The 25,810-nt window shown below is 39.4% G+C and overlaps 1 protein-coding gene across 1 annotated transcript in view; it reads left to right on the plus strand.

Moving 5' to 3' along the window:
- PRLR (prolactin receptor) overlaps nucleotides 1–25,810 on the plus strand; it is a 2,068,968-nt gene that overhangs the window by 377,215 nt on the left and 1,665,943 nt on the right. The gene's annotated exons all lie outside the window — the stretch shown is intronic.

Consider the following 25,810-nt stretch of genomic DNA (forward strand, 5'->3'; position numbering starts at 1 on the left):
GAAAATATGAAGGTCTCACCAAACACCATGTTATTGGGAGATTTCAACTACCCAAACATTGACTGGGAAAACTACTCAAGTCCCAACTCTTTTTCCCAATGGTTCCTGGAGTTTATAAACTCAAATGCCATGGAACAACTGGTCATCACTCCTACAAGAGGGGACAACATATTGGACTTGGTCATCACCAACATGGGGGCTAAATGTTCCACACCAGAGGTAAACCCCTCGTTGGTAAGAGCAGACCATAAACTAATCACAATGGACATCCACATCCCGTCCCCACCACCAGCTAAGGAATCCACTGTGAAAAATTTCTCAAAAGCAAACTTCACACTTCTTAAGACCGAGGTGGAAAGTTTCAAAGGCCCCGGGCAAATGGTAAATGCTACCCAAACCGCAGAATCCTTTACAATTGCACTCCATGAGCACCTAAAGGAATGCATGGATCGTGCCATCCCAAGTAAAACCAAGACTCACTCCTCCAAAAACAGGAGACCAGTCTGGTGGACCCCGGCCATAAATAAGCTATACAACAGAAGGAGGAAACTATTACATGAAAAGGCAAAATCCCAAAAAGGGAAGGCCTCCCTGATCAATACTAGCAAGAAACTTTAATCCCTCATAAAATCATCAAAGGCTAGCTTTATAAGAAAAATCGCCAAAGACTCTAAAGATAATCATAAGGCATTCTTTAGCTACATCAAGACCCTGGGTGGCAACTCTCAGATATGCTCTGACCTGGTGCATAATGGCACAAAATACACTGAACCCACTGACATTGCCAACATCCTAGCAGACAGGTTCAGTGCAAACTTTACCCCCCCCCTTCCCCCCTCCAAAGAGCCAGTATCTATCCCAGAAGAATGCAATTCCCCAGACATCACAGACACACAGGTGAAAACAGCCTTCTCCAAAGTAAAAAACACAGCGTCAATGGGATCGGATGGTATCCCGGGCTGCGTCTTACACGAGATCCAAAACAAACTAAACCCTCACATAAATTCACTGTTCCAACTCAGCCTTAACACAGGTTATGTACCCAAAGAATGGCGTACAGCAACAGTGATCCCACTCCACAAAGGTGGTGCCACAACGGATCTAGGGAACTATCGCCCTATAAGCCTGACTAGCCTGGTCTGCAAGGCTATGGAGCGCATCGTCATGGATCTCATAAACAAAGACATTGGGAACCTCCAAACACTAGACCCTACCCAATTTGGCTTTGTTAAAGGCAGATCTTCCCTCTTAAACCTGGTTGACTTCTTCGAAACAGTTACCAAGGCCATAGATGAGGGAAAGGTAGTCCACATGGCCTACCTGGACCTCGCAAAAGCCTTCGACACAATACCCCACTCAGGCATCATAAATAAGCTTACCAGCTTAAGTATTAACCCATATGTCACAAGATGGGTTGCAAACTGTCTCAGGGATAGAACTCACATGGTCAGAGTCATGGGTGCCATGTTCGACTCTAAACCGATTACAAGTGGCGTCCCACAGGGCTCAGTCCTGGGACCCCTCTTGTTCAGTATATACTTCTCTGAGGTACAGGTAAACACAGGAAGACTGTGGCTTACCAAGTTCGCAGATGATTGCAAGCTGGGAGCCATAATAGACTCTCCAGCTGACACAAGCATCATTCAGACGGGCCTTACAGAGACGGATACCTGGTGTCAGAACCATGGCCTCAAGCTAAATGCCAAAAAGTGCATAGTCATCCCCTTTGGGAAAAACAAAGTGCCCACAAACTACCACATAGGAGGTAATCCACTAAGTACCGAAGAAGTAATTAGGGATCTGGGGACCCAAGAAGATAGCAACCTGTCCTTTGACAATCACATTGCCAAAGTGGTTAATAAAACCTTCTATATTGCTCATCTAATCACAAAAAGGTTCACATCTAGATCAAGAGAGGTCATTGTGCCCCTCTATTCATCGCTCATTAGGCCCATAATTGAGTACAATGCCCCATTTGGGATGTACCTTACCCGACACCTGCAACAGCTAGACAGACCTCAAAAATACCTCACCAAAAGGATTGTGGGCCTCAAACAGATGTCCTATGCGGCTCGATTAAAGAAACTCCAGTTCTACTCAGTTGCTTGCCGCCTACTCAGAGGTGATCTCTGCCTGACGTTCAAGGCCATGTCTAACCCGGAACTGCTCCACCTCAAGAAAACCAATTCCATTAGAGCTACACACTCCAGAGATTTAAACCTTAGCACAGCAATAAACAGGACATGCTGGAGGGATAGATTCATATCCCAAAGACTTCCCTCACTCTGGAATGGAATCCCAGTCCATGTTAGGCAGAGCACCCTTGCTGACCCTCTTCAAAGTGAAATATTTATGAGTGGATGGGAAATTATATATTTACTCCTGGGATCACTTCTATGGCCCTGCTGGACAGAGGCTCAGGAATCTAGTCTAAAAGGGAGGCGAAAGCCAACTATTCTGGCTAGGCTTATAAATGCCCTAGGGCAGATAGCCTAGTGCCTACCTATGAACCTATGAATATTACTGTATCAATTAAGATGTGTTTGATGAACGTCTGTTGACATGGTAATATAGACTTGATAAAACTGGTTAGATTCATAGGTTCATAGGTGGGTACTAGGCTGTTGGCCCACGGGAATATATAAGCCTAGCCAAAAAGGTACCCTGGCTTTTGCCACCCAAGAAAATTATTTTCTTGTGCCCTTGTCGACCAGAACCACAGAAGTAATCCCCAGGGTGAATATCCTGTCTCCCATCCAATCATCAAGATTATTCTTGAAGAGTGCTAATGAGGAGCTTTGTTTGATATAAATAGGTAGTTTGTGCCAGAATATGGGGAAGTCTCTGGGACAGGAATCTGTTCCACCAGCATGTTCTGTTTATTGTGGTGACAAGGTTTAAGTCCCTAGAGTGTGTAGCTCGGTGGGATTGAGATTTCTTTAAGTGGAGCATGTCCAACAGCTCTGGGTTTGACATAGCTTTGTATGCTAGGCAGAGTTCACCTCTGAATAGACGCTATGCGATGGAGTAAAGCTGGAGATTTTTGAGACGGTCTGCGTAGGGCATCTGTTTGAGGCCGGTAATCCTCTTTGTGAGGTATATCTGTGGCCTTTCCAGTTGTTGTAGATGTCTTGTGAGTTACATACCAAAAGGGACGCTGTATTCTATAATGGGTCTAATGAGTGACGAGTAGAGGGGAACAATGACCTCTTTTTTTTATTCTATAATGGGTCTAATGAGTGATGAGTAGAGGGGAACAATGACCCCTTTTTTCCTGCATGAGTAACTTTTTGTGATGAGGTGTGCCAAGTAGAAGGATTTACTGACTACTGTGGTGATGTGATTATCAAAGGAGAGACTACTGTCTAACTGTGTTCCAAGGTCTCTTATCACACTTTCGGTGTTAAGTAGACTACCGCCTATGTGGTAGTTCATGGTACAGAGTTTTTACCAAAAGGGATGACAATGCACTTTTTGGCATTGAGCTTGAGGCCATGGCTTTGACACCAGGATTCTGTCAGTGAGCCAGTTGGTAACCCATCTTGTGACATAGGGATTTATACCTAGTTTAGTGAGTTTATCTATAATTCCAGAGTGGGGGATGGTGTCGAAAGCCTTGGTGAGATCTAGATAGGCTGTGTGAACCACCTTACCCTCATCTACGACTTTGGTGACTGCTTCAAAGAAGTCTATCAGGTTTAGCAGACATGATCTGCCTTTTGCAAACCCGAACTGTGTGGGGTCCAGAGTTTGGAGATTACCAGTATCATTGTTTATAACTTCCATGATGATACGTTCCATAGCCTTGCAGGCCAGGCTCATGTGGTGGCTGTTGACCTTTGTGACAATGTTGTTGGTAATATTATTAGTTGATGGTGTTGGTGTAGTTGTTTGGCCAAGGTAGAGAAGAGTTTTTATTGATGCCCAGAAAAGCATGTGTGTTTCTTTTTAATATGGGACTTAGTATGGTTTCTGAGAATGTCTGAAGTTTTGTCAGCTGCTTTGAGATATGTTTTGTGATCTTTGTTTTCAAGCTTTATCCCTGATGTACATACATTATTTGGTTTCTTTAGTTAACCAAATGCCTGGTTAAATTTTATCCTTTTTATTCTAATGGGAGCCAGTTCTTTTAGTGTATTTATAAACATTTCTGATACTACTTCCTCTAGGGGCATTTTTACGAATATTTAAGTTACATAGCTGAAGGATGGAAATAAAAGTTTTAAGTTGGAATTTACCGAGGTTGAATGTTTGCTCATGTTGTGTTTGTCTGTGGGTATTTTTTATTTTTTTTTTGTTTTGTTTTTTTGCCTTATAGCAAAGAGATGGTTACTGATGGTGTCTGTTAGGCAACCATGGTGGTTATTTTGTTTGGAAATGAGGTGAAAATCCAATCCAATATAGATTCTCTGTTAGTATTTTTTGTTAAGCTCTAATGAGTCGAGCTAAATTACATGAGATTTATTGTGGAGGTGTATATTAACTGCCAGTCAGTGCTGAGGTCTTTCAATATGATTGTTTCATGGCTTACTATGGTGAATATCCTGCACAGGTCAGTTTGGCAGTGTCAGTATTGTTACTAGATAGTATTTACAGGGATGTTATTCAAATGCTCTTTTTTCTGTTTAGCTTTAGTTGAGTGATGAATATTTCTGCATTGTTTAAGTGGTGAATGGATTATGATGGGGAGTAATTTCAAGGATGCTTCTAAAAATGTTTACCCTGTCAACCATTTTTTCTATCCATTCGTTGGATATTGTAGCTTGGTGGCAGAATTTCTTCCCCTTGTATGTCCAGTTTAACTAAAATATCTCATGAGCATCTGACAATAACTGCTTGTATATATGGTATTTTACTGCATATCCTTCTAAGGATCATGTTAACGAATGGATGGAGATGAGTATGTGTATTTGTGGGGCAGATGAGTCCTGTGTATGTGTTGGAGGACTACAGTCTGGGTGGATGTCACCACGTAGTTTCAATTTTGATATAAAGTGCTCATGGGGAGGTAAACATTTGTATTTAACTTTATGTTTATAGTCAAGTTTTATTAGCAAGTCATTAGTGTTAAAAGGGATGTGTTATGTACATCAACGTTTGTAATTCAATATAGTTTAGGGAAGACTGGAGTGGGGAAAGTGGGGAATTTTTGATTGTGACATATTGGTTTCTGGTGGAAGACAGTAAGAAGGAAAATGACAACATGTATGAATACTTCTGAGTATATTAAGGAAGGAATGAGGGAAGGAAAGAAAGAAGAAAGACTCGGCAAATATTTGTTTGACATTTTTTGAATGAAGCGTGGAAAAGGATAAGATGTAGCACAGATGTAATAGAAGAGCGATTGTAGTTGAGTAATGCCAAGAAGGGTGTCTGTCTTTTGCCAGCAGGGGTACAGTAAAATGTTAATGTTAAGAAATCGTGTAGTGATAGGTGGGGGGAAGGCAGTAAGTGGTGTGTAAGAAACGGGAGGAGAAAGAGAAGACATAATGCAGTACTTACTACTTCGTGCAGGAAATGGGAATGCTGAGTGGTGTATATGTGACTGGCTGCTCTTTTATTGGGTTGAGTTCAGTCAATTTAAATGTTTTGCAAGTGGGAGGTTGGTGGGAATTGGGGTAGAGTAGGGGAGTGAATAGAGTGAGGTCCACCTGAAGAGGCTGTTTTGTGAGTTCAGAAGTAATCTGTGAATTTAGATCTGAGAGGGAAATCCCCATGCAAGTGAATGAAGCTACTATCATCTGTCTGGTTATGCTGCTCAGGGAAATAAGTACACCAGAGGGGAGCATGACACCTTAGCAGCCTGTGTAAGATGTTTGTATAATAGGGAAAAGACATGAGTTGTGTGCACACTGAACTATTGTACCAGAATTACCTTGAATAACTAAGACCCCAAAAATGAGACAAAGTAGAAAGAGTTTAAAGGACCAGTATTTTATACAAGATAGACATTGTTATTACAGTTTTTGTTACATTGTCCTGAAGGAGCTTCTAGATGTTACAAAAAAGTGGGGGAGTGATAAGCCTGATTATAATCAACTATAAGGAATTTATATGACACCTAATCAGCTATGTACACTTCTGGATTGCACAATTAATAGTTAAATATGTATGGCAGTTTTACATACATTGAGAGTTGATATGTACTATAGTATGAGCAACAGCAGGTAAAACATTTTTTTTGAGGGACAGATTATACAAAAAGTAATGAGTACAGTACAGAGTGTCATAGGTAAAGGATACTATAGCAAATCACATGGATTGGACAGAGGGACAAAAACTCTTTTGAACTGCATATCCCAGCACACCCAGTGAAGTGCCTTTGGCTTTTGTTAACAATTATATAAGGAACACCACTTTTGGGAAGAAGGGATAAGTCTGTATGCAAACTGCACTGTACAACTCATAGAGTTGCCAAAGTAGTTTTCTATGAGCAGATTTTACCTATAAATATATATATGATCATCCATAACAAAGTGTATATATTTAAAATCTCTGGCAAAGCACTGTATGCAGACTTTACATACAAGAACATTTGATTATATCATTAGCACAATTAAGCATTTAAAGACTCTAATAAAACACTCTACAGTTAGAACACATTGCTAAAATTATAGTAAGCACAAATAGTTTCTTCACAGCCCTACAATACTGCAAGGATATTCTACATGTCCACTCTGACTACACAGCTCTATAATTCTACCATTGAGCCACAGCATTTCATATCTACAATCTGTTGCATCAAAACTCCTGTTACATTAGTTTCCTTGCTCATGTACACTTTACTAATAAAATTCCTAGCTCATTTACACTTTGCTAACAACTAGGTTAACTTATGTTATTTATTTTCACACAGACCAACGTACGTATTTTGAGAGCACAAGCGAGAGATGAGGTAATCACAGATCTGCTACGAAAGTTGACTGATTTGAAAATTGTATTGTACCAGTATTGCGATTGTAACACTATCTGGGAAGACTAAAGTTTTTTTTTTTCTTTTCTTTTTTTTTTGGATGGGAAGAGGTCAGGGAGGAAGACATGTCAGTTCCAATCCAGCTGGGCAGGGTACTGTGTGAGTTCAAAGGCAACCTGTGAATTTAGACTCTGCTGATATATATGAATCTCACATATGTCCAGAAAGAAGCTTGACACTTAGTTTTGGGAAGGAGATAATTAACCTTGTATTCCATCATGTTATAGAATCTTCAGCTAGAAAACCCAGAATGATATCTTCATTGCCAAACTTGACTGAGAGAAGTAAAAAGAGCTTTACGGAAGTAGCCCATAGCAATTAAGTGAATTAGCACAACCTGAAAGAAAATTATACAACCAAATGTCATACAATCTTCTGTTTAAAGCAATTATGATATAAGGACATCATGTCTTGCATTTATTTAAAGTGATTTGTTGACATTTAAAATCTCAGCTTTATACCATGTCACATGCTGCACAAACTGCTGAACTGTGTTTTTATTCCATCAGGAAAAGGTTTCTCCTTCTGTTTTTGAAAGAAAATTACTTTTCAAATAGGTATTTTCTCTATGCTGATGTTACTAAGGTTAGAGGTCTCTGTTTATACTCAGTGGCATCAGTATAGAAAAAAGTATAGTAAAGTGGGTGGCGCAGTGGTACAGAGGTTAACGCTGTCACCTCACAGCAACAGGTTCTCTGGTTCGATTCTCGGCTGGGGTGCCTTCTTTGTGGAGTTTGCATGTTCTCCCTGCATTCACGTGGGCTTTTTCCAGGTACTCCGGTTTCCTCCCACATTCTAAAGACATGCTTCTGGAGAATTTCTCCACGGGCCTCTGCTGAAAACAGGATCTGTGGAACCTAGTCAGACTTTCCCAGTCAACAAATGTTAAATAAATAAATAAAAGTATTAGAATTTAATGGACGCATCACCATGCATATATGAAAACATGCCTATTATAATCTGTGAATGCATTTCATGCTATCCTTAAGGTGACATCACAGACGGTTAGATTACATTTATTTGGGACATAGTTTAATAAAAAGTTTACAAAGCTTTTGATTAAAATACAATCCCAAAACATGCCACTCTGGTGGCATAGAAGGATAAAGTCCTGATTGTGGCCCAGCCAACCAGGATGCAATTAGCAGCTTGGGCAAATAACAGAGTATCAGGGAGGGATGGGTGTCACCTTCCTGGGGGAGCAGTACTGTGGGCATCTCTGGTGATGATACCTGGTAGAGGTTGGGGATGTCATGATCAAGGGGGAATAGGGTGCGGACATGGCTAAGCTGATGAGGAGATGGGTGATATGTTGCATATGTCTATAAAATGCACATCCCTTTCTAATGTCATCTTATCCTAATCACCTTTCTCTCTTCTTCACTTCCCCTTACTAATTTCATCTCATAAAGCATCACTATATATCCTTTTTAAAAGCATAAAACTGATATTTATCGATATATTATGTTATATTCTTCTAAATTCATTTATTCAATCATATCGTAATCATGACTTCCTAGCTGTCAGATTTGTATTACTATAATAACATGGGTCGAATGTTTTTGCATTACATGTCTATGTATCCTGAACTTTTCTCCCTGGGCCTCCACTGAAAATGGACAGATATGGACCAGATGGAATTTCCAGTGAACAAATGCCAATATATAAATAAATAAAATACTGAAAAAGAAGAAGCAAAAGATTTATCACCAAGCATAAAGCTACGACTACATATAATCCACAAAAAAGCATTTGTGAATGTGAACACTTTAACAAACTCCTTTCCAAAAAAACTAACAGATGCTTGCAAGAGAAGGCATTACAACTTAGCAGTGAAATTCATTAAAATACTAGATTTTTTCATGTAGTTTGACTCTTGCATCTGTCTCTTGACTGAATACTAGGAAAATATATGTAATATCATGCAATATTCATATCTATATACTTATGTACACCCTCACAAACTCCCCTTGAGTACTTTGTTCCCCATTGGCCCTTTTTTCAATTTTAAATGAATTCCCAATACTATTCTAGCATGTCCAAAGGTCAGTTGTCAATCTCCTCTCCGGTCCAGCTGGTGAATATGGGAATCTTGAGGCAATGTTACAACTGCCTCATGTACACAGACAACCCTCTTCTCCTCCCAACAAATTCCAACACATGCGAGAGATGCAACCATATAGCCAAACTGGAGGCTAAGCTCTCTCAACTCAGTACTGGCATAACCAGTCAGGAGGAGAAGGAAACCACACTCACTACAATTCCAGTCTCACATAGACCTACCACGACAGCAAACCAAACACATAAACACAAAAAGACATACACGGAGGCTCTAAACAAAAATCTGCCTAAGCAGCAGAGACCGCCAAAGCAGACACCCAAGCAACCGCTACCCCAAAACAAAACACGTGCAACACATAGCTCACAAAGCCAGTGTGCCGAACAGTCACAACCCTTAAGGCTAAACAACACACCTGATACACTTGTAATAGGTGACTCTATCGTCAGGCACACTGACGTCCCGCTCACCAGGCTGAACAAGGAGAAGTTCACAGTGAGCTGCCTGTCGGCGCTAGGATCCACCACATAACACAAGCACTCAGGTCACTCCAAGGCAAGTACAAATATTACTCAGTCATTGTCTATGCTGGTGTGAATGACCTGAGACATACCTTCCTGGACTACATGAAAAGAGACATAGAGGAACTCTCTGAGCATGTAGCCCAGGCCGGTATGACCCTGACCTTGAGTAGCATCTTACCCTCACCAAGAATAAAGCCACAATATGAAGACAAGATGATCAATTTCAACAACTGGCTTAAGTATTCGTGTCATTCAAAGGGGATCCAATGCCTGTCTGCCTGGGATGACATGCTCGACAAGCCACGATGCTTCGCTAGGGACGGCTTGCACCTGTCACCCCTGGGCTTTTGGATATTGGCAAAGGCTCTTGCCACTCCCATAGTGCCTTTTTTAGGCAAGGCTCAAAAGACAAACCCACCTCCATAGGTATGACAAGGGATAAGAAACTAAGAGTAATGCTACTCAATGCCAGAAGTCTAAACCTCAAGATGCATGCACTCAAAACTCTCCTTAGCATGGAGAACATCGATATCTGTGCAGTAACAGAAACCTGGTTCAAGGCTCCCGAGAGCACCCCAGCACTACCAGGTTATACCTCATACCATGTTTTTCGGCCCCAAAACTTGGACCGAACCACAAAAGGAGGGGGAGTATCAATATTCGTCAAAGATACCCACACCTCCAGGTTGGTGGCACAGCACGAAGCATCAGAGACTATCCATGTGCAACTTACAGTGGGTAAAACTGCCTTCCAGTTTATAGCCTGCTACAGGCCACCCACCCAAACCCAGGAACCCCACTCTGCCTTCCTGAGAACACTGGAAAATATGAAGGTCTCTCCAAACACCATTATAATGGGTGACTTCAACTACCCTAATATAGACTGGGAGCATTACTCTAGCTCCAACACCCTAGCCCAAAGGTTCCTAGAATTTATAAACTCAAATGCTATGGAACAACTTGTTGCCACTCCCACAAGTGGGGAAAACATACTGGACCTGATCATCACCAACATGGGGACTCTATGCTCCAGACCAGAAGTGTATCCCTCACTGGTAAGATCAGACCATAAACTAATCTCACTAGATATTCACATCCCGACCCCAGCCTCTGCCCAGAAAACCACAGTGAAAAACTTCTCTGAAGCAAATTTCACACTCTTCAAAACCGAAGTGGAATCCTTCAAAGCCCCCGGGCCTGTGGAAAATATGGCCCAGACCGCAGAATCCTTTAGAAACGCATTCTATGAACACCTTCAGGAATGCATGGATCAGGTAAGAGCCGCCCTCTCCAAAACAAAAAACACAGCATCAATGGGACCAGATGGTGTCCCGGGCTGCATCCTACATGAACTCCAAGAAGAACTAAACCCAAACATAAAACTACTGTTCAATCTCAGCCTTACTACAGGATATGTACCCAAAGAGTGGCATACAGCAACAGTGGTCCCTCTCCACAAAGGTGGTGCCTCAACAGATCCTGGAAACTATCGCCCCATAAGCTTGACAAGCTTGGTCTGCAAAGCTATGGAAAGGATCATCATGGACCTCATAAATAAAGATATTGGGGACCTACAGACACTGGATCCTACCCAGTTCGGCTTTGTTAAGGGCAGATCCTGCCTCTTAAACCTGGTTGATTTCTTTGAAACAGTCACCAAGGCCATTGACGAGGGGAAGGTGGTCCACACAGCCAACCTGGACCTTGCAAAAGCCTTCGATACAATACACCACTCGGGCATTATAGATAAGCTCACCAGCTTAAATATAAACCCCTATGTCACTAGATGGGTTGCAAACTGGCTCAAGGACAGAACCCACATGGTTAGAATTGCTGGAGCCATGTCAGACTCCAAACCAGTTACAAGTGGCATCCCACAAGGCTCAGTCCTGGGACCTCTCTTGTTCGGTATATATTTCTCAGAGGTACAGGCTAACACGGAAGGACTGTGGCTGACCAAGTTCGCAGATGACTGCAAACTGGGTGCCATAATAGACTCTCCAGCCGACACAAGCATCCTACAAAAGGGCCTCATAGAAACAGACAGCTGGTGCCAGAGCCATGGCCTCAAGCTAAACGCCAAAAAGTGTATAGTCATCCCCTTTGGCAAAAACAAAGTGCCCACAAATTACCACATAGGTGGTAATTCATTAAGTACAGAAGAAGTAATTAGGGACCTGGGGACCTAAGTTGATAGCAATCTCTCATTTGACAACCACGTGGCCAAAGTGGTTAGAAAAACATTTTATATAGCCCACCTAATCATGAAGGGATTCACATCTAGATCAGGGGAGGTCATCGTGCCTCTTTACTCATCCCTCATCAGGCCCATAATTGAGTACAATGCCTCTTTTGGGATGTACCTTACCAGACACCTGCAGCAACTGGAAAGACCCCAAAAGTACCTCAACAAGAGTATCAAAGGGCTCAAACAGATGCCATATGCTGCCCGGTTAAAGAAACTCCAGCTCTACTCAGTGGCATAGCGCCTGCTCAGAGGCGATCTGTGCCTGACGTATAAAGCCATGTCCAACCCGGAATTAATGGACATGCTGCACCTCAGAAAATCCAAATCCCACCAAGCTATGTGCTCGAGAGACTTGAACCTCAGCACTGAAATAAATAGGACATGCTGGAGGGACAGATTCATAACCCAGAGTCTCCCTTCACTCTGGAATAAAATCCCAGTCCAGGTTAGGCAGAGTCCCTCATTGACTCTCTTCAAGAGGAATCTTGATGAGTGGATGGGAGATAGTAGGTTTACCCCGGGTATCACTTCTGTGTCACTGTTAGACAGAGGCACAGTATACTAACCTCGAAAAAGGGCATAGCAAAATTCATTTAAAATGGGTGGCGAAAGCCAAACACACTCTGGCTAGGCTTATAAATGCCCAAGGGCAGATAGCCTAGTATGAACCTATGAACCTATGAAAACCAGTCTCCAATCATGAAATGGTGTGTAAAAACTTGAGAACCACCACAGAAATATAAAGCCAGTCCACGAACCACAGATGCAAGCACTGTGAATGCAAAAAATGTTTTTATTCGACAATAAATTCCACAGTTAAGCGCTTTCTTCCCCTCACTTGAATGGGGCTTCCTCAGAACACTTTTTAGAGTAAGAAAATTAAATGAAAAACCCAACCTTATATACCTAAACTAATTAATTACATAATTATTAATTAGTTAAACCTTAAAGTGATATTCACTTTAATGACTTAACATCTTAACTAAAAAATAATAAAAAATGAACTAAAGATAAACATCATACTGATGCATGTGTTCAATATAAAAATAATGATGTTATACAATATAGAATACAATTTATCTCAAAATGTGTGTGACATGCCACAAAATTCTAAACATTAGTTAGAATACATTAAAAAAGAGAGATAACCGAAGATTAAAAATGTATATAAAACCCCTTTGTTGACTCCGTCCCACTAGGCTGGTAGCATCTTTTCAGGAGAAACGCAAGGTGGTATTTATACTTGAGGGGAAATTTGGCTAGGCCATTAAGAAACGTTCTCAACTCTTTTGATACATGCCATGGGATCTTTTACATCCACTCAAGCTACCACAAACTCAAAAAGATGGCACCTCAGCTTAACATCTCATCTAAACAACAACATACTCAAGAGTGCAGCACCTCCCTTATGTTGGTCTGTAGTGTCAGCATTTAATCTACCTGGTTTGGGAACAGAACCCACAGCCTTCTAAGTCAAAGGCAAGTGTGTCATTTGTTCAACCACTGACATTGCCTTTGAGATATACTATTCTAATATAATATAATATAATATAATACAATACAATATAATATAATATAATATAATATAATATAATATAATATAATATAATATAATATAATATAATATAATATAATATTCTACTGTATGCCATAGCAAATGCAAGTGGGCAGAGGAGTCAGTAAAATGAGTTAAATATCAAAGACATTATGAAGCCCCAAAAAGACAGCACACACACACACACACACACACACACACACACACACACACACACACACACACACACACACACACACACCTCCAGAATTTAACAGAATGTCCAGATTTTTGCCTCATATTTGTAGTCTGTTCCTCATGCAATGTGCAATTTTCAGGCAAATCATAGAGTACTTAAGTCACTAAATAATAACAGACATTTGAGTTTCAGACCTCAATTCCTTCAGAAAGGCAAAATCTGTCATTTTAGCAACTTTCTTAGTTTATGTGAGCAACATTTAAAAAGTGCCTCTGATTTTAGGCCTTTGTTCCCACATGATTTTTGGCTTTGTAAAGAATTTTTGCACTGAGATGTTTCCTAAGAGGTATGCCCACATGACACACCTGAAAGAAATGAGTCAGTAGGAGAAGCTGGCTATCTATGTAAAATAAAGTAATTGGGTCATGAAATAATTAATGAATGTGTCCAACTACATTGTTTGCTATTCACAGAGGAAAAGCTAATCAATCCCCAACCTCATTTTGTACTATAATTCAATTGATCAGAGCAGGCAGGCTTTCTGGGTAAATGTCAGAGTGTTTTAAGCATTTAAATTTGAATGTTTATGGCATGAAGAAAGCTGAGAGCATACAGAAACTATTAAGTCATCCACAGCATATGATGACCTATTTTCTATGTTCACGGTTTGATTTTCCACTTTCTGGTGTCATATCTTCTTTTATGCCTCTTGTGATTTCTAGAATGCAATATTTTGTCATATGTTTCTCTATTTTATCCTTCTTACCTATATATATAGTTAAGCGCATTCAGGATAATTTTTGCTAGTAATGGGGTTGAGGTGGTGAGGAATTGTGAATTCTTGTAATACTTGTACAAACATATGACCTTGAATGGCATTTGAGGACTGAATGGTTCACTTAGTTTACTAGATTGCTGTATGTAGGTTCTATCATCTAGGTACCCAGAGCACACACCTTTAATACCCACCTAAAAATGTTTTATGATTGTACCATGACTTTTGTTTATCCACCCAATGGGTGTTAACACATAATCTCAATCACAACCATTCTTCCTGCACTTAGCAGTAGCTTTCCTCAAACTGTAGATCAGAGCTCACCCAGCAGCAGATTTTCATCATCAAAGATGAAAATCTACTGGGGATATTCTTTAGGTAAGTAGAGTCTGGGCTGTGGTATGGCCAGCCTTGGTGGCATGGTGACTCCAAATCTGTACTGAGATTTATTTGTTAATTAGAAACCAGCTCTGTTGTTAGAGTAAGATGCTATAGCAAATAAAGATGATAGTGATATTTTCATTAAAGGTAAGGAAGTGCTAGCTGAAGGCAAGCTTCTGATGCTGTTGGAGAGGTTTGCCTGCCATATGGATGCCGACTGTGGGACCACATACAGCCATCAAGAAACACCATACAAGATGGATGAAATGATTACTGCCATAGATACCCATATTACAGAACAAGCTGACATCAATAAGAGAGCGAATGTCTTGGGGTTCCACTTTCAGCAGCAACATGAAATATTGTTGACATGGAGAACAGATGAATAAGTACAACATTATTTGCATGTTGGCAGTCCCTGAAAGGTAATGGACAGTTGATTTGTAGGCATCTGTGGCAACTGTATTTATAAAAATTCCTGCACGTCCTCTGGAATTTATGATCAGGCACTGAACACAACTATACTATTAGCATGCTCATGTAGGATCCAAGGAAGCTGCACTAGATGTTAAGGGTCCTGCGCTCCTTCCAAGTCAATATCTTGATTATCACCAATATTTACCATCTTAAAAAAATGTGTTGGACTAAGTATTCCTTAACGTTTTCTAAGGAGTTATTCTACAGTGATGTTCCATTTTAGGAAGGACCTGTCTAACTTTAAGAACTGCTTCCAGACTCTGGGATAGCAAGTATGGTTTACATTTCCTTTAGTAATACCAACAGAAAGTTATACTTCAGTCCCCAGAGGAGTAGACTATGTCCATGTCTGATCAGTGGGATTGAGCAGATTCCCAACCCAATGAATATGTGGACCACAGTGCTCTGTTTATGAGGAAACAGGAGGTATCAGAAAGGTATACATGCCTTGCCACCCACGTAGTACCCAGTAATAATCATGAAACATCAAAACCCGACATATGGAGTCAGTCTCAGAGCCTAATAATCAGTTAAATATAAAATCTTTTTAATTTCTCCAAACCTTTTGGGTTTCTAATACCATGATGGGAATGGACCCCATTCTAAGTCAAAGTATGGTTAAAGTGCATGAAATTAGTATTGTTTCATTCTTTGATGTCAGCCAGAAGTGCTATTCACAGCACCCGCAATGTGCCCAGTAATGACTCCTTCTACAATTCATACAGAATTACATATATCGGTAACATATCTAAATACGATTGAAGATTCTTTTTTATAAGACCCTACTACTATTGGAACTGTCTGGGTATCTTTCTTCCACATTGGTCTAATTTCTGCCTGCAAATCCTGATATTTTATGCCTTTGTGTCTTTCTGAATGTAAGACACTGTAGTCATTGGATGTAGCGGTTTCAATGATCACTGCTAATTTTGTCTTCTTTTCATGGACCACTATAATCTGGTTTTCTTGCATCTGTCTTTTGAACTGTTGGTAACTGGTGATCCCATGTGATGTAGACTTCATCACTTTCTATGATGCTTTGTGGCTCATGTTTCCAGTGTTTTTCAACTACGTCAGTAGTATAATGTTTGCACAATTCCCAGTACAATGGTCTTGCCACATTATTACGCCTATCAGTATACAGTCCTAACGCCATTAGTATGTCACAACCAGCAACAAGGTGTGCAACTGTTTCCAGTGATGTTTTACAAAACCCACATTTGTCTGTTTCTCCCACAGACATGTTCAATGGAAATTGTAAACCAATGAAAACATAGTCCACTATCTTGGACAGCCAATATTAATCTTTTATCTTTTGGTTTGATTTTGCCTCTCCTTAACCATTCCTGCATTTGATCCTGATCAACATGAGGATGTCCCAGGAGTTTCCTATACTAGCAACTATATTTATGCATTTTCCACATTTCTTGCCTTCACATCTCATACTTTACCTTATATTCTTTCTTTTGTTTTTAGCACATTCATTTGCTGCCTGATTTTTATCCACTTCTGGTTTGATTTCCATTCCCACTTGACGCCGATATGCTTCTGCTAGTTGAAGAAGATAAGTCATCTTAGATTTATTCTTCTCATGTTTCAAAACTTTCACTGTGTTTGGGTCTTGTGAGGTCAGCAGATACACAATTGCAGAGATCTATACATATAATCAATTTCAAGGAGGCCCATCCCTCTTTCGGAATGGGGAATATATAATCTTGATATGCACTGATTTTTATAAATCATTTGATGAGCATGAAGGATTCTTCTTGTTTTCTTGTCTAATCTGCCCAACACCTTTTTGGGGTCAGTCAATCACTCCAAACTGTAAGTTAGGACAATAAAAGCAAATTGGTTTATAGCTTGAAATTTGCTCCTAGGTGTCAATGCTGTTTTCAGGATTAATTTAAGTCTTCTAAAATATTACTTACTCAGTTTTATTGGCATTTGTTCATGTTTATTGTTGATCCTTCATCAATTCTCAAATATTTATACACTCCCTCTTGCTCAAGTTCTTCTATATCACATTCTCGTCCCAAACTGATGTTTTCTTGGTGCTGCAGTTTTCCTACTTTAAAGGTTGCTTTTGAACATTTATCAAGACCAAATGCCATTCTTATATCATCTGAAAAACTTGATTACTTGCAATTGTGCTTTCAGTTCCTCATCTGATGAGCTATACAGTTTTAAATCATCTACAAAGAGAAGATGAGAAGTCTTTACACGTTGTTGTTTTCTGGGAGTCAAATTATAGCCATGACCTAATCGTGTTAAGTATACAGCTTAATGGGTTAAAGGGCAAGACAGAATAGCAGCAGTGACAGGGAGTCACCCTGGAATATCCCCCTTTGAATTTTTATCCCTGGGATAATAATGTGCCCTTTATCATGTCTTAATTGCAAAGTGGTTTGCCACTGGTTCATGGTTGCTGTGATATAGTTTATCATTGTAGGGTGTATCTTATACATTTTTAAGCACTCCTCATCCATCAGTATGGGATAATGTCAAATGCTTTTTTGTAGTCTACAAAGAAAAATACTAAAGCCAATGACTGACAACCAAACTGTGTTCAAAATGATAATGATTAAACAGCAAATAAAACAGTGCAGCAACCAGGGCAAACGGCATAAAAACAAAGAGGCTCCGTAAAAACTCAATTTAATGTAACAAAATAGTAAAAGGATAAGCACTTTCACATATCATGCTTCATCAGATCCTAACAGACAAAAAACAGAACACTCTATTTAAAAATAGAACAACCAATCACAAAATTCAAACAATTAATGATGCAATGGTCTAGATTTCAAAGCAGTTTATAAAGGTATAGCATAACTTAGACTGGGTAACCTATGAGCCTGGAGTGTTGCTATCCATTGTATTTCTAATAGCTTTGTTTTGTTGACGATTACCCCCCCCCCGGCAGACTCATTGACAATACCAATAACAGTAAACTCAAAGGAATGACCCACATTGTCTCTAATATGTTTATACAAAGCATTCAAACAGCTCATTCTTCTAATATCACCCAGGTCTTGCAGAACGCAATCTTTCAACCTTTGATTGATCTTACCTACATAGAATAAAATACACTCCATGCAGCTTACCAAGTAAACTAAATTGACCGACTTACAGTCAACATGCACCTTAAACTTATATAGCTTAGATGTAGATGGGTGAACAAAAGTGTTACTGCATGACATAAAATCACATGCCTTGCACAATCTACAGGGAAAAGTACCAAATTTGGTTGAAATCTTACTAGCTCTCCTAAATGGTCTATAACAAAGCTCCCTTTTTAATGTCAGATTATTCCTGAAAATAAAACTAGGAATCTCACCAACTATCCTCTGAATGGTGTCATCTGACCATAGAATTGACCAATTATGTTTAACAACATTGCAAATAGAGTTAATATTGTTGCTATATTTCAAAGAAAAAACACACCTACGTCTATTATTGACATTACTACGGGGGTATATAGATCTCCTATGTATGATAGGTGTACCTACTGTCTGTCTAAGATCATGGACCTCTTCTAATTTCAGAGATACATCAGCTTCATGATACCCCATACATGTCAACTCATCTGCTAAATGGCTCGTAGCCAACAGGTAATCACTGTCACATGTATGCAATCTGGACATATGTAAAAACTGTCCCTTTATGATGTTGCCAAATATCCTAGTAGGATGCATAATACTCCTCGCCAACAGGTTATGTTTCCTACATTCCTTGCTGTGTAGCCATGAATCAATACTGTCATCAGAATTGATGACTATAGGTGTATCTAAAAAATCAATTCTCTGAAACATGAACAACTCTGTCCCAAACAATCAACAAAATCAGACAACAAAGCATCTGTACCTTCCCATAAAATAAAAATATCGTCAACAAAACAGCTATGATAAATAAGATTTTGCCTATATGCATGATCAGAAAAACCACCCTGCGATTCCCAATCGGCTAAAACCAAATTGACATAACTATTAGTGCAGGGTGTGCCCATGGCAAGACCCTGCAACTGCAAATAAAAAATGCCATCAGAAATAAAAACATTGTATTTCAAAATCAACTCTAACAAAGTACAAAGCAATTCAATACACTGATGTGATAAGCCACTAAAACTATTAAGAAAATTCCTAATACACTCAACACCATAGGTATTAGATATAACAGTGAATAATGTTTTAATGTCTAAAGCCGCCAAAATAAAATTTCTTTTTTGAAAGTTCAAACAACAGGCACTTTCACCAAAAGTCCATAGAAATTCTTCCGTATCTTTCAATAGTGTTGGTGCTCGTGCCACGAAAGGTTTAAATGCCTGTTCAACAAATATTGATAAGGGATCTGTCGCCCAACCCTTACCAGTCACAAAAAGCCATAAAGGTGGTTTCTCCCTCCTTTTATGTGTTTTAAGAAGACCATTAAAAGAGGGAATAACAGGATGTTCTACAAACATAAAATCATATTGTCTCTTAGACAACAATTCAGACATCAACAAATCATATAAACAAACATGGATTTCTGTACAAAATGGTTCACCTCATATTTAGCCACAGGCAAATATGTATCACTATCATTCAAGAGTTCCAACATACTTTCAACATATACACTTGTATCCATCATAACAATTGCACTGCCCTATCAGCAGAGCGTATGCAAATATCCGTGTTGGCTTTAAGTTGTTCAAGTGCTATGAACTCATCTCTAGTTAAATTATAAAAAGCTTTGTCAGTAGGGTTGATTAGAATGTTATACAAATCACTATCACATATACTGACAAATGCTTCAACCACAGCTGGCAGCTGTGGATTGAATAGACTGGGTTTCCTTAGAAGTTGATGCATGGACTGTATGTTATCCTTAAACAGTACCTTGGCTGCAACATCCCTTGCAAAATTCCATAAATCAACAAGGATATCATTAACCTGAGCTGGTCTTGCTGGAATAAAAGAACGGCCCTTATCAAGGACCTGCTGTTGGAAACATGTTTCTTTTTGTAGTCTAGCCATGCCATACTTCGATTCTTCCCCTTTCTACAGTTCTCCACTATGACTTTATTTAACAACAAATTATCCTTTGTATCATATGACTTTCTTTAATTATCCTTTTGTTCTATTGACATAATTAAGTTTTCTTCTAAATGACTATAAACTGTGTTGGCATCAGTTCCAGTGTATAGTTTATATATCATTGGAAGGCAAGTTGTTAGTCTATAGTTTTTAGGTTAGCTTCCAGGCTCACTCTTGAGTAGGAGCATTGTTTTTCGTGTTGTTAGCCAGGCTGGTGTCTGTTTTGGGGTGTGCATATAAATAGTTCTTACTCATGGCTAAATCTTCTTGCAAAAATGTTAATACTTTTAACCAAAAGTTAGGTACTGCATCTGGGGCTGGGGTTTTCCAATTAGAGGCTTTTCTTAACTTTGTTTCAGTATCTCTGGCCGTTACTTCACCCCATTTCATATCCTGTACATTTAAATGTTTTACTCTCTGCTTTACTTCTTATATCCATTTAACATCTTTGTTATATTCCACAGGATCTTCATAAATATTTCTCCAAAATGTATGTATTTCTTATTTTTTTAGTGGCATTTCAATTCCTTTTACCTTGTTTCCTAATTCTCTATCAAACTTTTTTGGGTCATGAATAAATTGCTAATTTTGTACTTTTCTGTTATATTTATCCATGTAGCTTCTAACTTTTTCTGCCTGTGCTGACATCTTTAGTTTATTATTTGCAATAGTGCATGATAAATCCTGACCTGTTGTGATACTTAGCATTGCTTTTATCACATCTATCTTTCTGAGTATTTTTCTTGATATGTTCCCTCTTCTATACTCTTTAAACAGTGACATTTCTTGTCTTAATTGCTTTGTAATTTTCTCTATTCGATACTTCTATAATGGCATTTGATTTCTCCCCTTCCTTTCCCTTACTACCCTGTGTTTTTGTGGTAGGACTTTATGTGTTATTAATTTGGCTGCACAGTAATGCATCCTATTTACTTCTGTTATATTGCATGAATCTCTATGGACAGTCCTAATTACTGTGTTCATTTGTTTTATCAAACTTATAACTTTTTTGGGTTTTATTGACCTTCTGCAGTCTATTTCTTCCATTGATCTTAGTATGTCTGTCCAACTCTATTAAATCAAGTGACTCTTCCCTTAGATCAGAGCAGGCAGGCACATGTGAGTCCTAGTTACATGAGCAAAGTGTCAACCACTGAAGAAGCACCACCTGAAACCACAGAGAAGTTTATATTACAGCCTAGATAAGAGCAGGCCAGACCCACATTCCCTAGGACATTCCTCTATGCAAGGAAGAACGCAGTACGATTTATTTTATGTGGATTCTGAGGACATTGGATAAATGTCTACACTCATGAAGATTACAGATTTTGGTGACTACAGATTAACCATACCTAACAGAATAATGACACTGAACCATTTGATGGGAAACAATGAGTATAACAGACTGGGAGGATCTGTACAGAGCTGCATTTAGCCTTCTAGTCATCTCTTTATTAATTCTCAGAAGGGAGTACTGGCAGACTTGTTCTTTGTTAATGTTTGCTTTTTATTCATATTTTGTATTTATTATTTTTATTTATTTAATTTTCTAGCTTTATCTAACCTGAGTGTATCTATTTTTGCCTTGGTGTAAGTTGTAGGATGTGGAATTTCCATCAGGGAGATCCCAGTGCATATAGGGGAATCAAGGTTAACAGATTTCCTCACTGAATGTACATTATCTCAAGGCTGGTTACTTAAATGTCAACATCTGCTAGGCTTTGCATAGTTCAATATGTTTGTCATGTCCTGCTGTATTAGTTAATAGTTTAGTGGTGATGTAGGCTTGCCATATTAGGTAGTAGTGTAGTGGTGATGTAGGCTTGCCATATTAGTTAGTAGTGTAGTGGTAATGTATGCTTGCCATGTTAGTTAGCAGTATGGGGGTGATGTAGGCTTGCTGTATTAGTTAGTAGTGTAGTGGTGATGTAGGCTTGCCATATTAGTTAGTAGTGTAGTGGTGATGTAGGCTTGCCATATTAGTTAGTAGTATGGGGGTGATGTAGGCCTGTTGTATTAGTTAGTAGTGTAGTGGTGATGTAGGCTTGCCATATTAGTTAGTAGTATGGGGGTGATGTAGGCCTGCTGTATTAGTTAGTAGTGTAGTGATGATGTAGGCTTGCCATATTAGTTAGTAGTATGGGGGTGATGTAGGCTTGCCGTATTAGTAGTGTAGTGGTGATGTATGCTTGCCATATTAGTTAGTAGTATGGGGGTGATGTAGGCCTGCTGTATTAGTTAGTAGTGTAGTGGTGATGTAGGCTTGCCATATTAGTTAGCAGTATGGGGGTAATGTAGGCCTGCTGTATTAGTTAGTAGTGTAGTGGTGATGTAGGCTTGCCATATTAGTTAGTAGTATGGGGGTGATGTAGGCCTGCTGTATTAGTTAGTAGTGTAGTGATGATGTAGGCTTGCCATATTAGTTAGTAGTATGGGGGTGATGTAGGCTTGCCGTATTAGTTAGTAGTGTAGTGGTGATGTATGCTTGCCATATTAGTTAGTAGTATGGGGGTGATGTAGGCTTGCCCTTTTAGTTAGTAGTGTAGTGGTGATGTATGCTTGCCATATTAGTTAGTAGTATGGGGGGTGATGTAGGCCTGCTGTATTAGTTAGTAGTGTAGTGGTGATGTATGCTTGCCATATTAGTTAATAGTATGGGGGTGATGTAGGCCTGCTGTATTAGTTAGTAGTGTAGTGGTGATGTAGGCTTGCCATATTAGTTAGTAGTATGGGGGTGATGTAGGCTTGCCGTATTAGTTAGTAGTGTAGTGGTGATGTATGCTTGCCATATTAGTTAGTAGTATGGGGGTGATGTAGGCTTGCCGTATTAGTTAGTAGTGTAGTGGTGATGTATGCTTGCCATATTAGTTAGTAGTATGGGGGTGATGTAGGCTTGCCATATTAGTTAGTAGTGTAGTGGTGATGTAGGCTTGCTGTATTAGTTAGTAGCAGAGGGGTGATATAGGCTTGCCATATTAGTTAATAGTGTAATGGTGATGTAGGAGTAGCAATGGCTATGAGCAAGAATTGTCAATGAATTATTCATTTGGCTCTTATGGAATGCTTGCATATTACCAACAAAACCAGGAGAAAATAAAATAATGAAATTAGTAAATAGTGATAATGAAATGCAGCAGCAGAGGACATATGAGAGTACAAGTACATTTCATATTTATCCAGGGGCACGACTCCTTCCCAGATTACTCGGTATATAAATGAGATAAACTGGATTTTCAATACAACTATCTCAGAACTCACATAAAGAGGTAAGGTGAATCACTGGAAATAAGTTAGCATATAGTATGGGAATCTTTATGTGTACTCCATCTCCTACAAGGAAAGAACAGAGAAGGAAAGCTATCTTTATATCACATGAGCCGGATACATGGAAACGCCAACAGCTGTTTGGTACAGGTCTAGAGGAAAACAGGGACTTTCTTGTTGGGTGGCCAGGAATAGATGAAGTTTGTACATTTTTAGGATGCATGATAGTAGATACGTACTTATGCAGAATAGCTAGCCATTTCACTGTCAGTTTGCACAATCCCTAATAGGCAACGATATGTGCAAGAGATAATTTGCATTTTTTTTCTTTAGTCTGTTTTAGTGCTTGAGGCTTTATGATTGATGACAGAATTATTATATTGTGCAACTCCATATAAGCCTTTCTACTTTATGCAATGGAGATCACTGTATGCTTTAACTATCTAGCCTGAACATTGAAGGCAAATGAACATAGCCACACCTCAGGTAACAATGAACTGGAATGAAGGAATGAAGCTAGAACATATGTTCTAACCAGGGGATACTGCATGGAAAACAGTATTAAGTGGAAGGGATGTCTCAGACAGAATGAACTCTACAGAGACATATGCAGATGTACTTATAGTATCACTGTAGATATTGTAGGTAAATGGTTAATGGGAATTACATTTATATGCGGGTGGGTTTGGCATAATGGTTAAGGCCTTTACCTCCCAGGCACACAGTGAAGCATTTGATTCTAACCCTGGGTTATTGGCTAGGCTTAAAATGAACCTTCAGGGCAATTAGCTTAGTACTCACCTATGAACCTATGGAGCCATTAATAAAAATTCTGTCCGGGATCAATAAAGAAGCTTTGCACTGCTATTATTTGAAATAGTTTCTATGTTGAGTTCTACTGAGGTAATTAAACATATTAGGCATTAGATTGTGGCTGCATACCAAGAAAAAAGATTACATACAAGAAGAGTAGTGTAGCAGTAATAAGACAGGCAGCACTAGGCTGCAATAAATGCATCATGAGCAGTAGTAAAGTAGTACACATGACCAACAAGATGAAAGTCAAAGTTAAGGCAAACTAGTATGTTGTGGTCAATGATTACTGTTCACTTCTGGATCCTTTTTCTGAACTGTTCCTCCTCTTGATGAAGCAGGCCAGGGTGCCACTTTAGGTCATGGTGATGACACCGGCTTTGCTCTCTCAAATGAATTATGTCGGTGACATCAGCTAGCATTTGGGCTAGCTCATACCAAGCATTATTTTCCACAATATGATATCCTAATGAATTAACAGGAGCTCCTTGAATTTTCATGCAGGAAGAACAGGAACTTCCTGATCTCCCTGGCACAGCAACCTATAGCCCACTGCTTAAAGTAGCCATGACCTCTCAATCTAGTTCACTGAAGGAGAAAAATGACACGCCCAAGTACAAAGATGCATTTTTCTGAATCCCATTTGTAATATGACACCTTATATCAGTAAGAAATTATATTTTAACCAATGTATGCCATGCAACTACAATGTCCTTTCTGTTATGCGGTATCTTTTATTTTTTTAATGTAAATATTGTATGTGTTATATTTCTGTGTGTGATTACTGTTTTACTGTATTATGACTATTTCTATAAATAACTGTCTCTTACTAGCTTTCTGGAGCTTCTCTCCTTGGGTCTCTGTTGAAAATGGACATTCTTCCCAGCCAGACTAACCTGGCCAACAAATGTCAAGTAAATAAATAAATAAATAAATAAATATAACTCTGCAGTGAAGTACCACTCCATGGCTGTAGCACTACATGGTAGTGCTAGGGTGTGGTTGTAGCACTGCATCACTGTGCTAGGAGCATGCACATGCCATATGCACAGGCATATTGGTCACATGTTGTGTGTTCACTGTGACATGTGTGGCTGTACTGGCATGCATGGATAGCACAGTGGGATCTGTAAGAGATTCACAGGCTGTGATGCTAACTGGATTCATTAACATAACTGCCAAGATACCTGGCACTTTATGACACAATATAAATTGTAGGCATCATTATGTGAGATGCCGCCTACAACTGTACAAATTAAAAATGGAAGAGTGTCAATAAAACCTCTGCAGAGGTAGAGTTTAAACAAGGAGTCCTACCTGGTGAAGTATCCCCAGCATGCAAGACCAGAACCTGTTGTGGGTGTCAGTGAGGATGAGGCAGATATCATGGTGTATGTATAACTAAGAACTGATGACAGTGGCATGGCACTGTACTGATGAGAACACAGGGAACCAAGAAAAGGGCATATCACAAGGGGTGTAGGGCTCCAGGAC

Source organism: Protopterus annectens, chromosome 1.part0 (genome assembly GCF_019279795.1).
Source record: "Protopterus annectens isolate FY-2018-M chromosome 1.part0, PAN1.0, whole genome shotgun sequence".
Classification (NCBI taxonomy): domain Eukaryota; kingdom Metazoa; phylum Chordata; order Ceratodontiformes; family Protopteridae; genus Protopterus; species Protopterus annectens.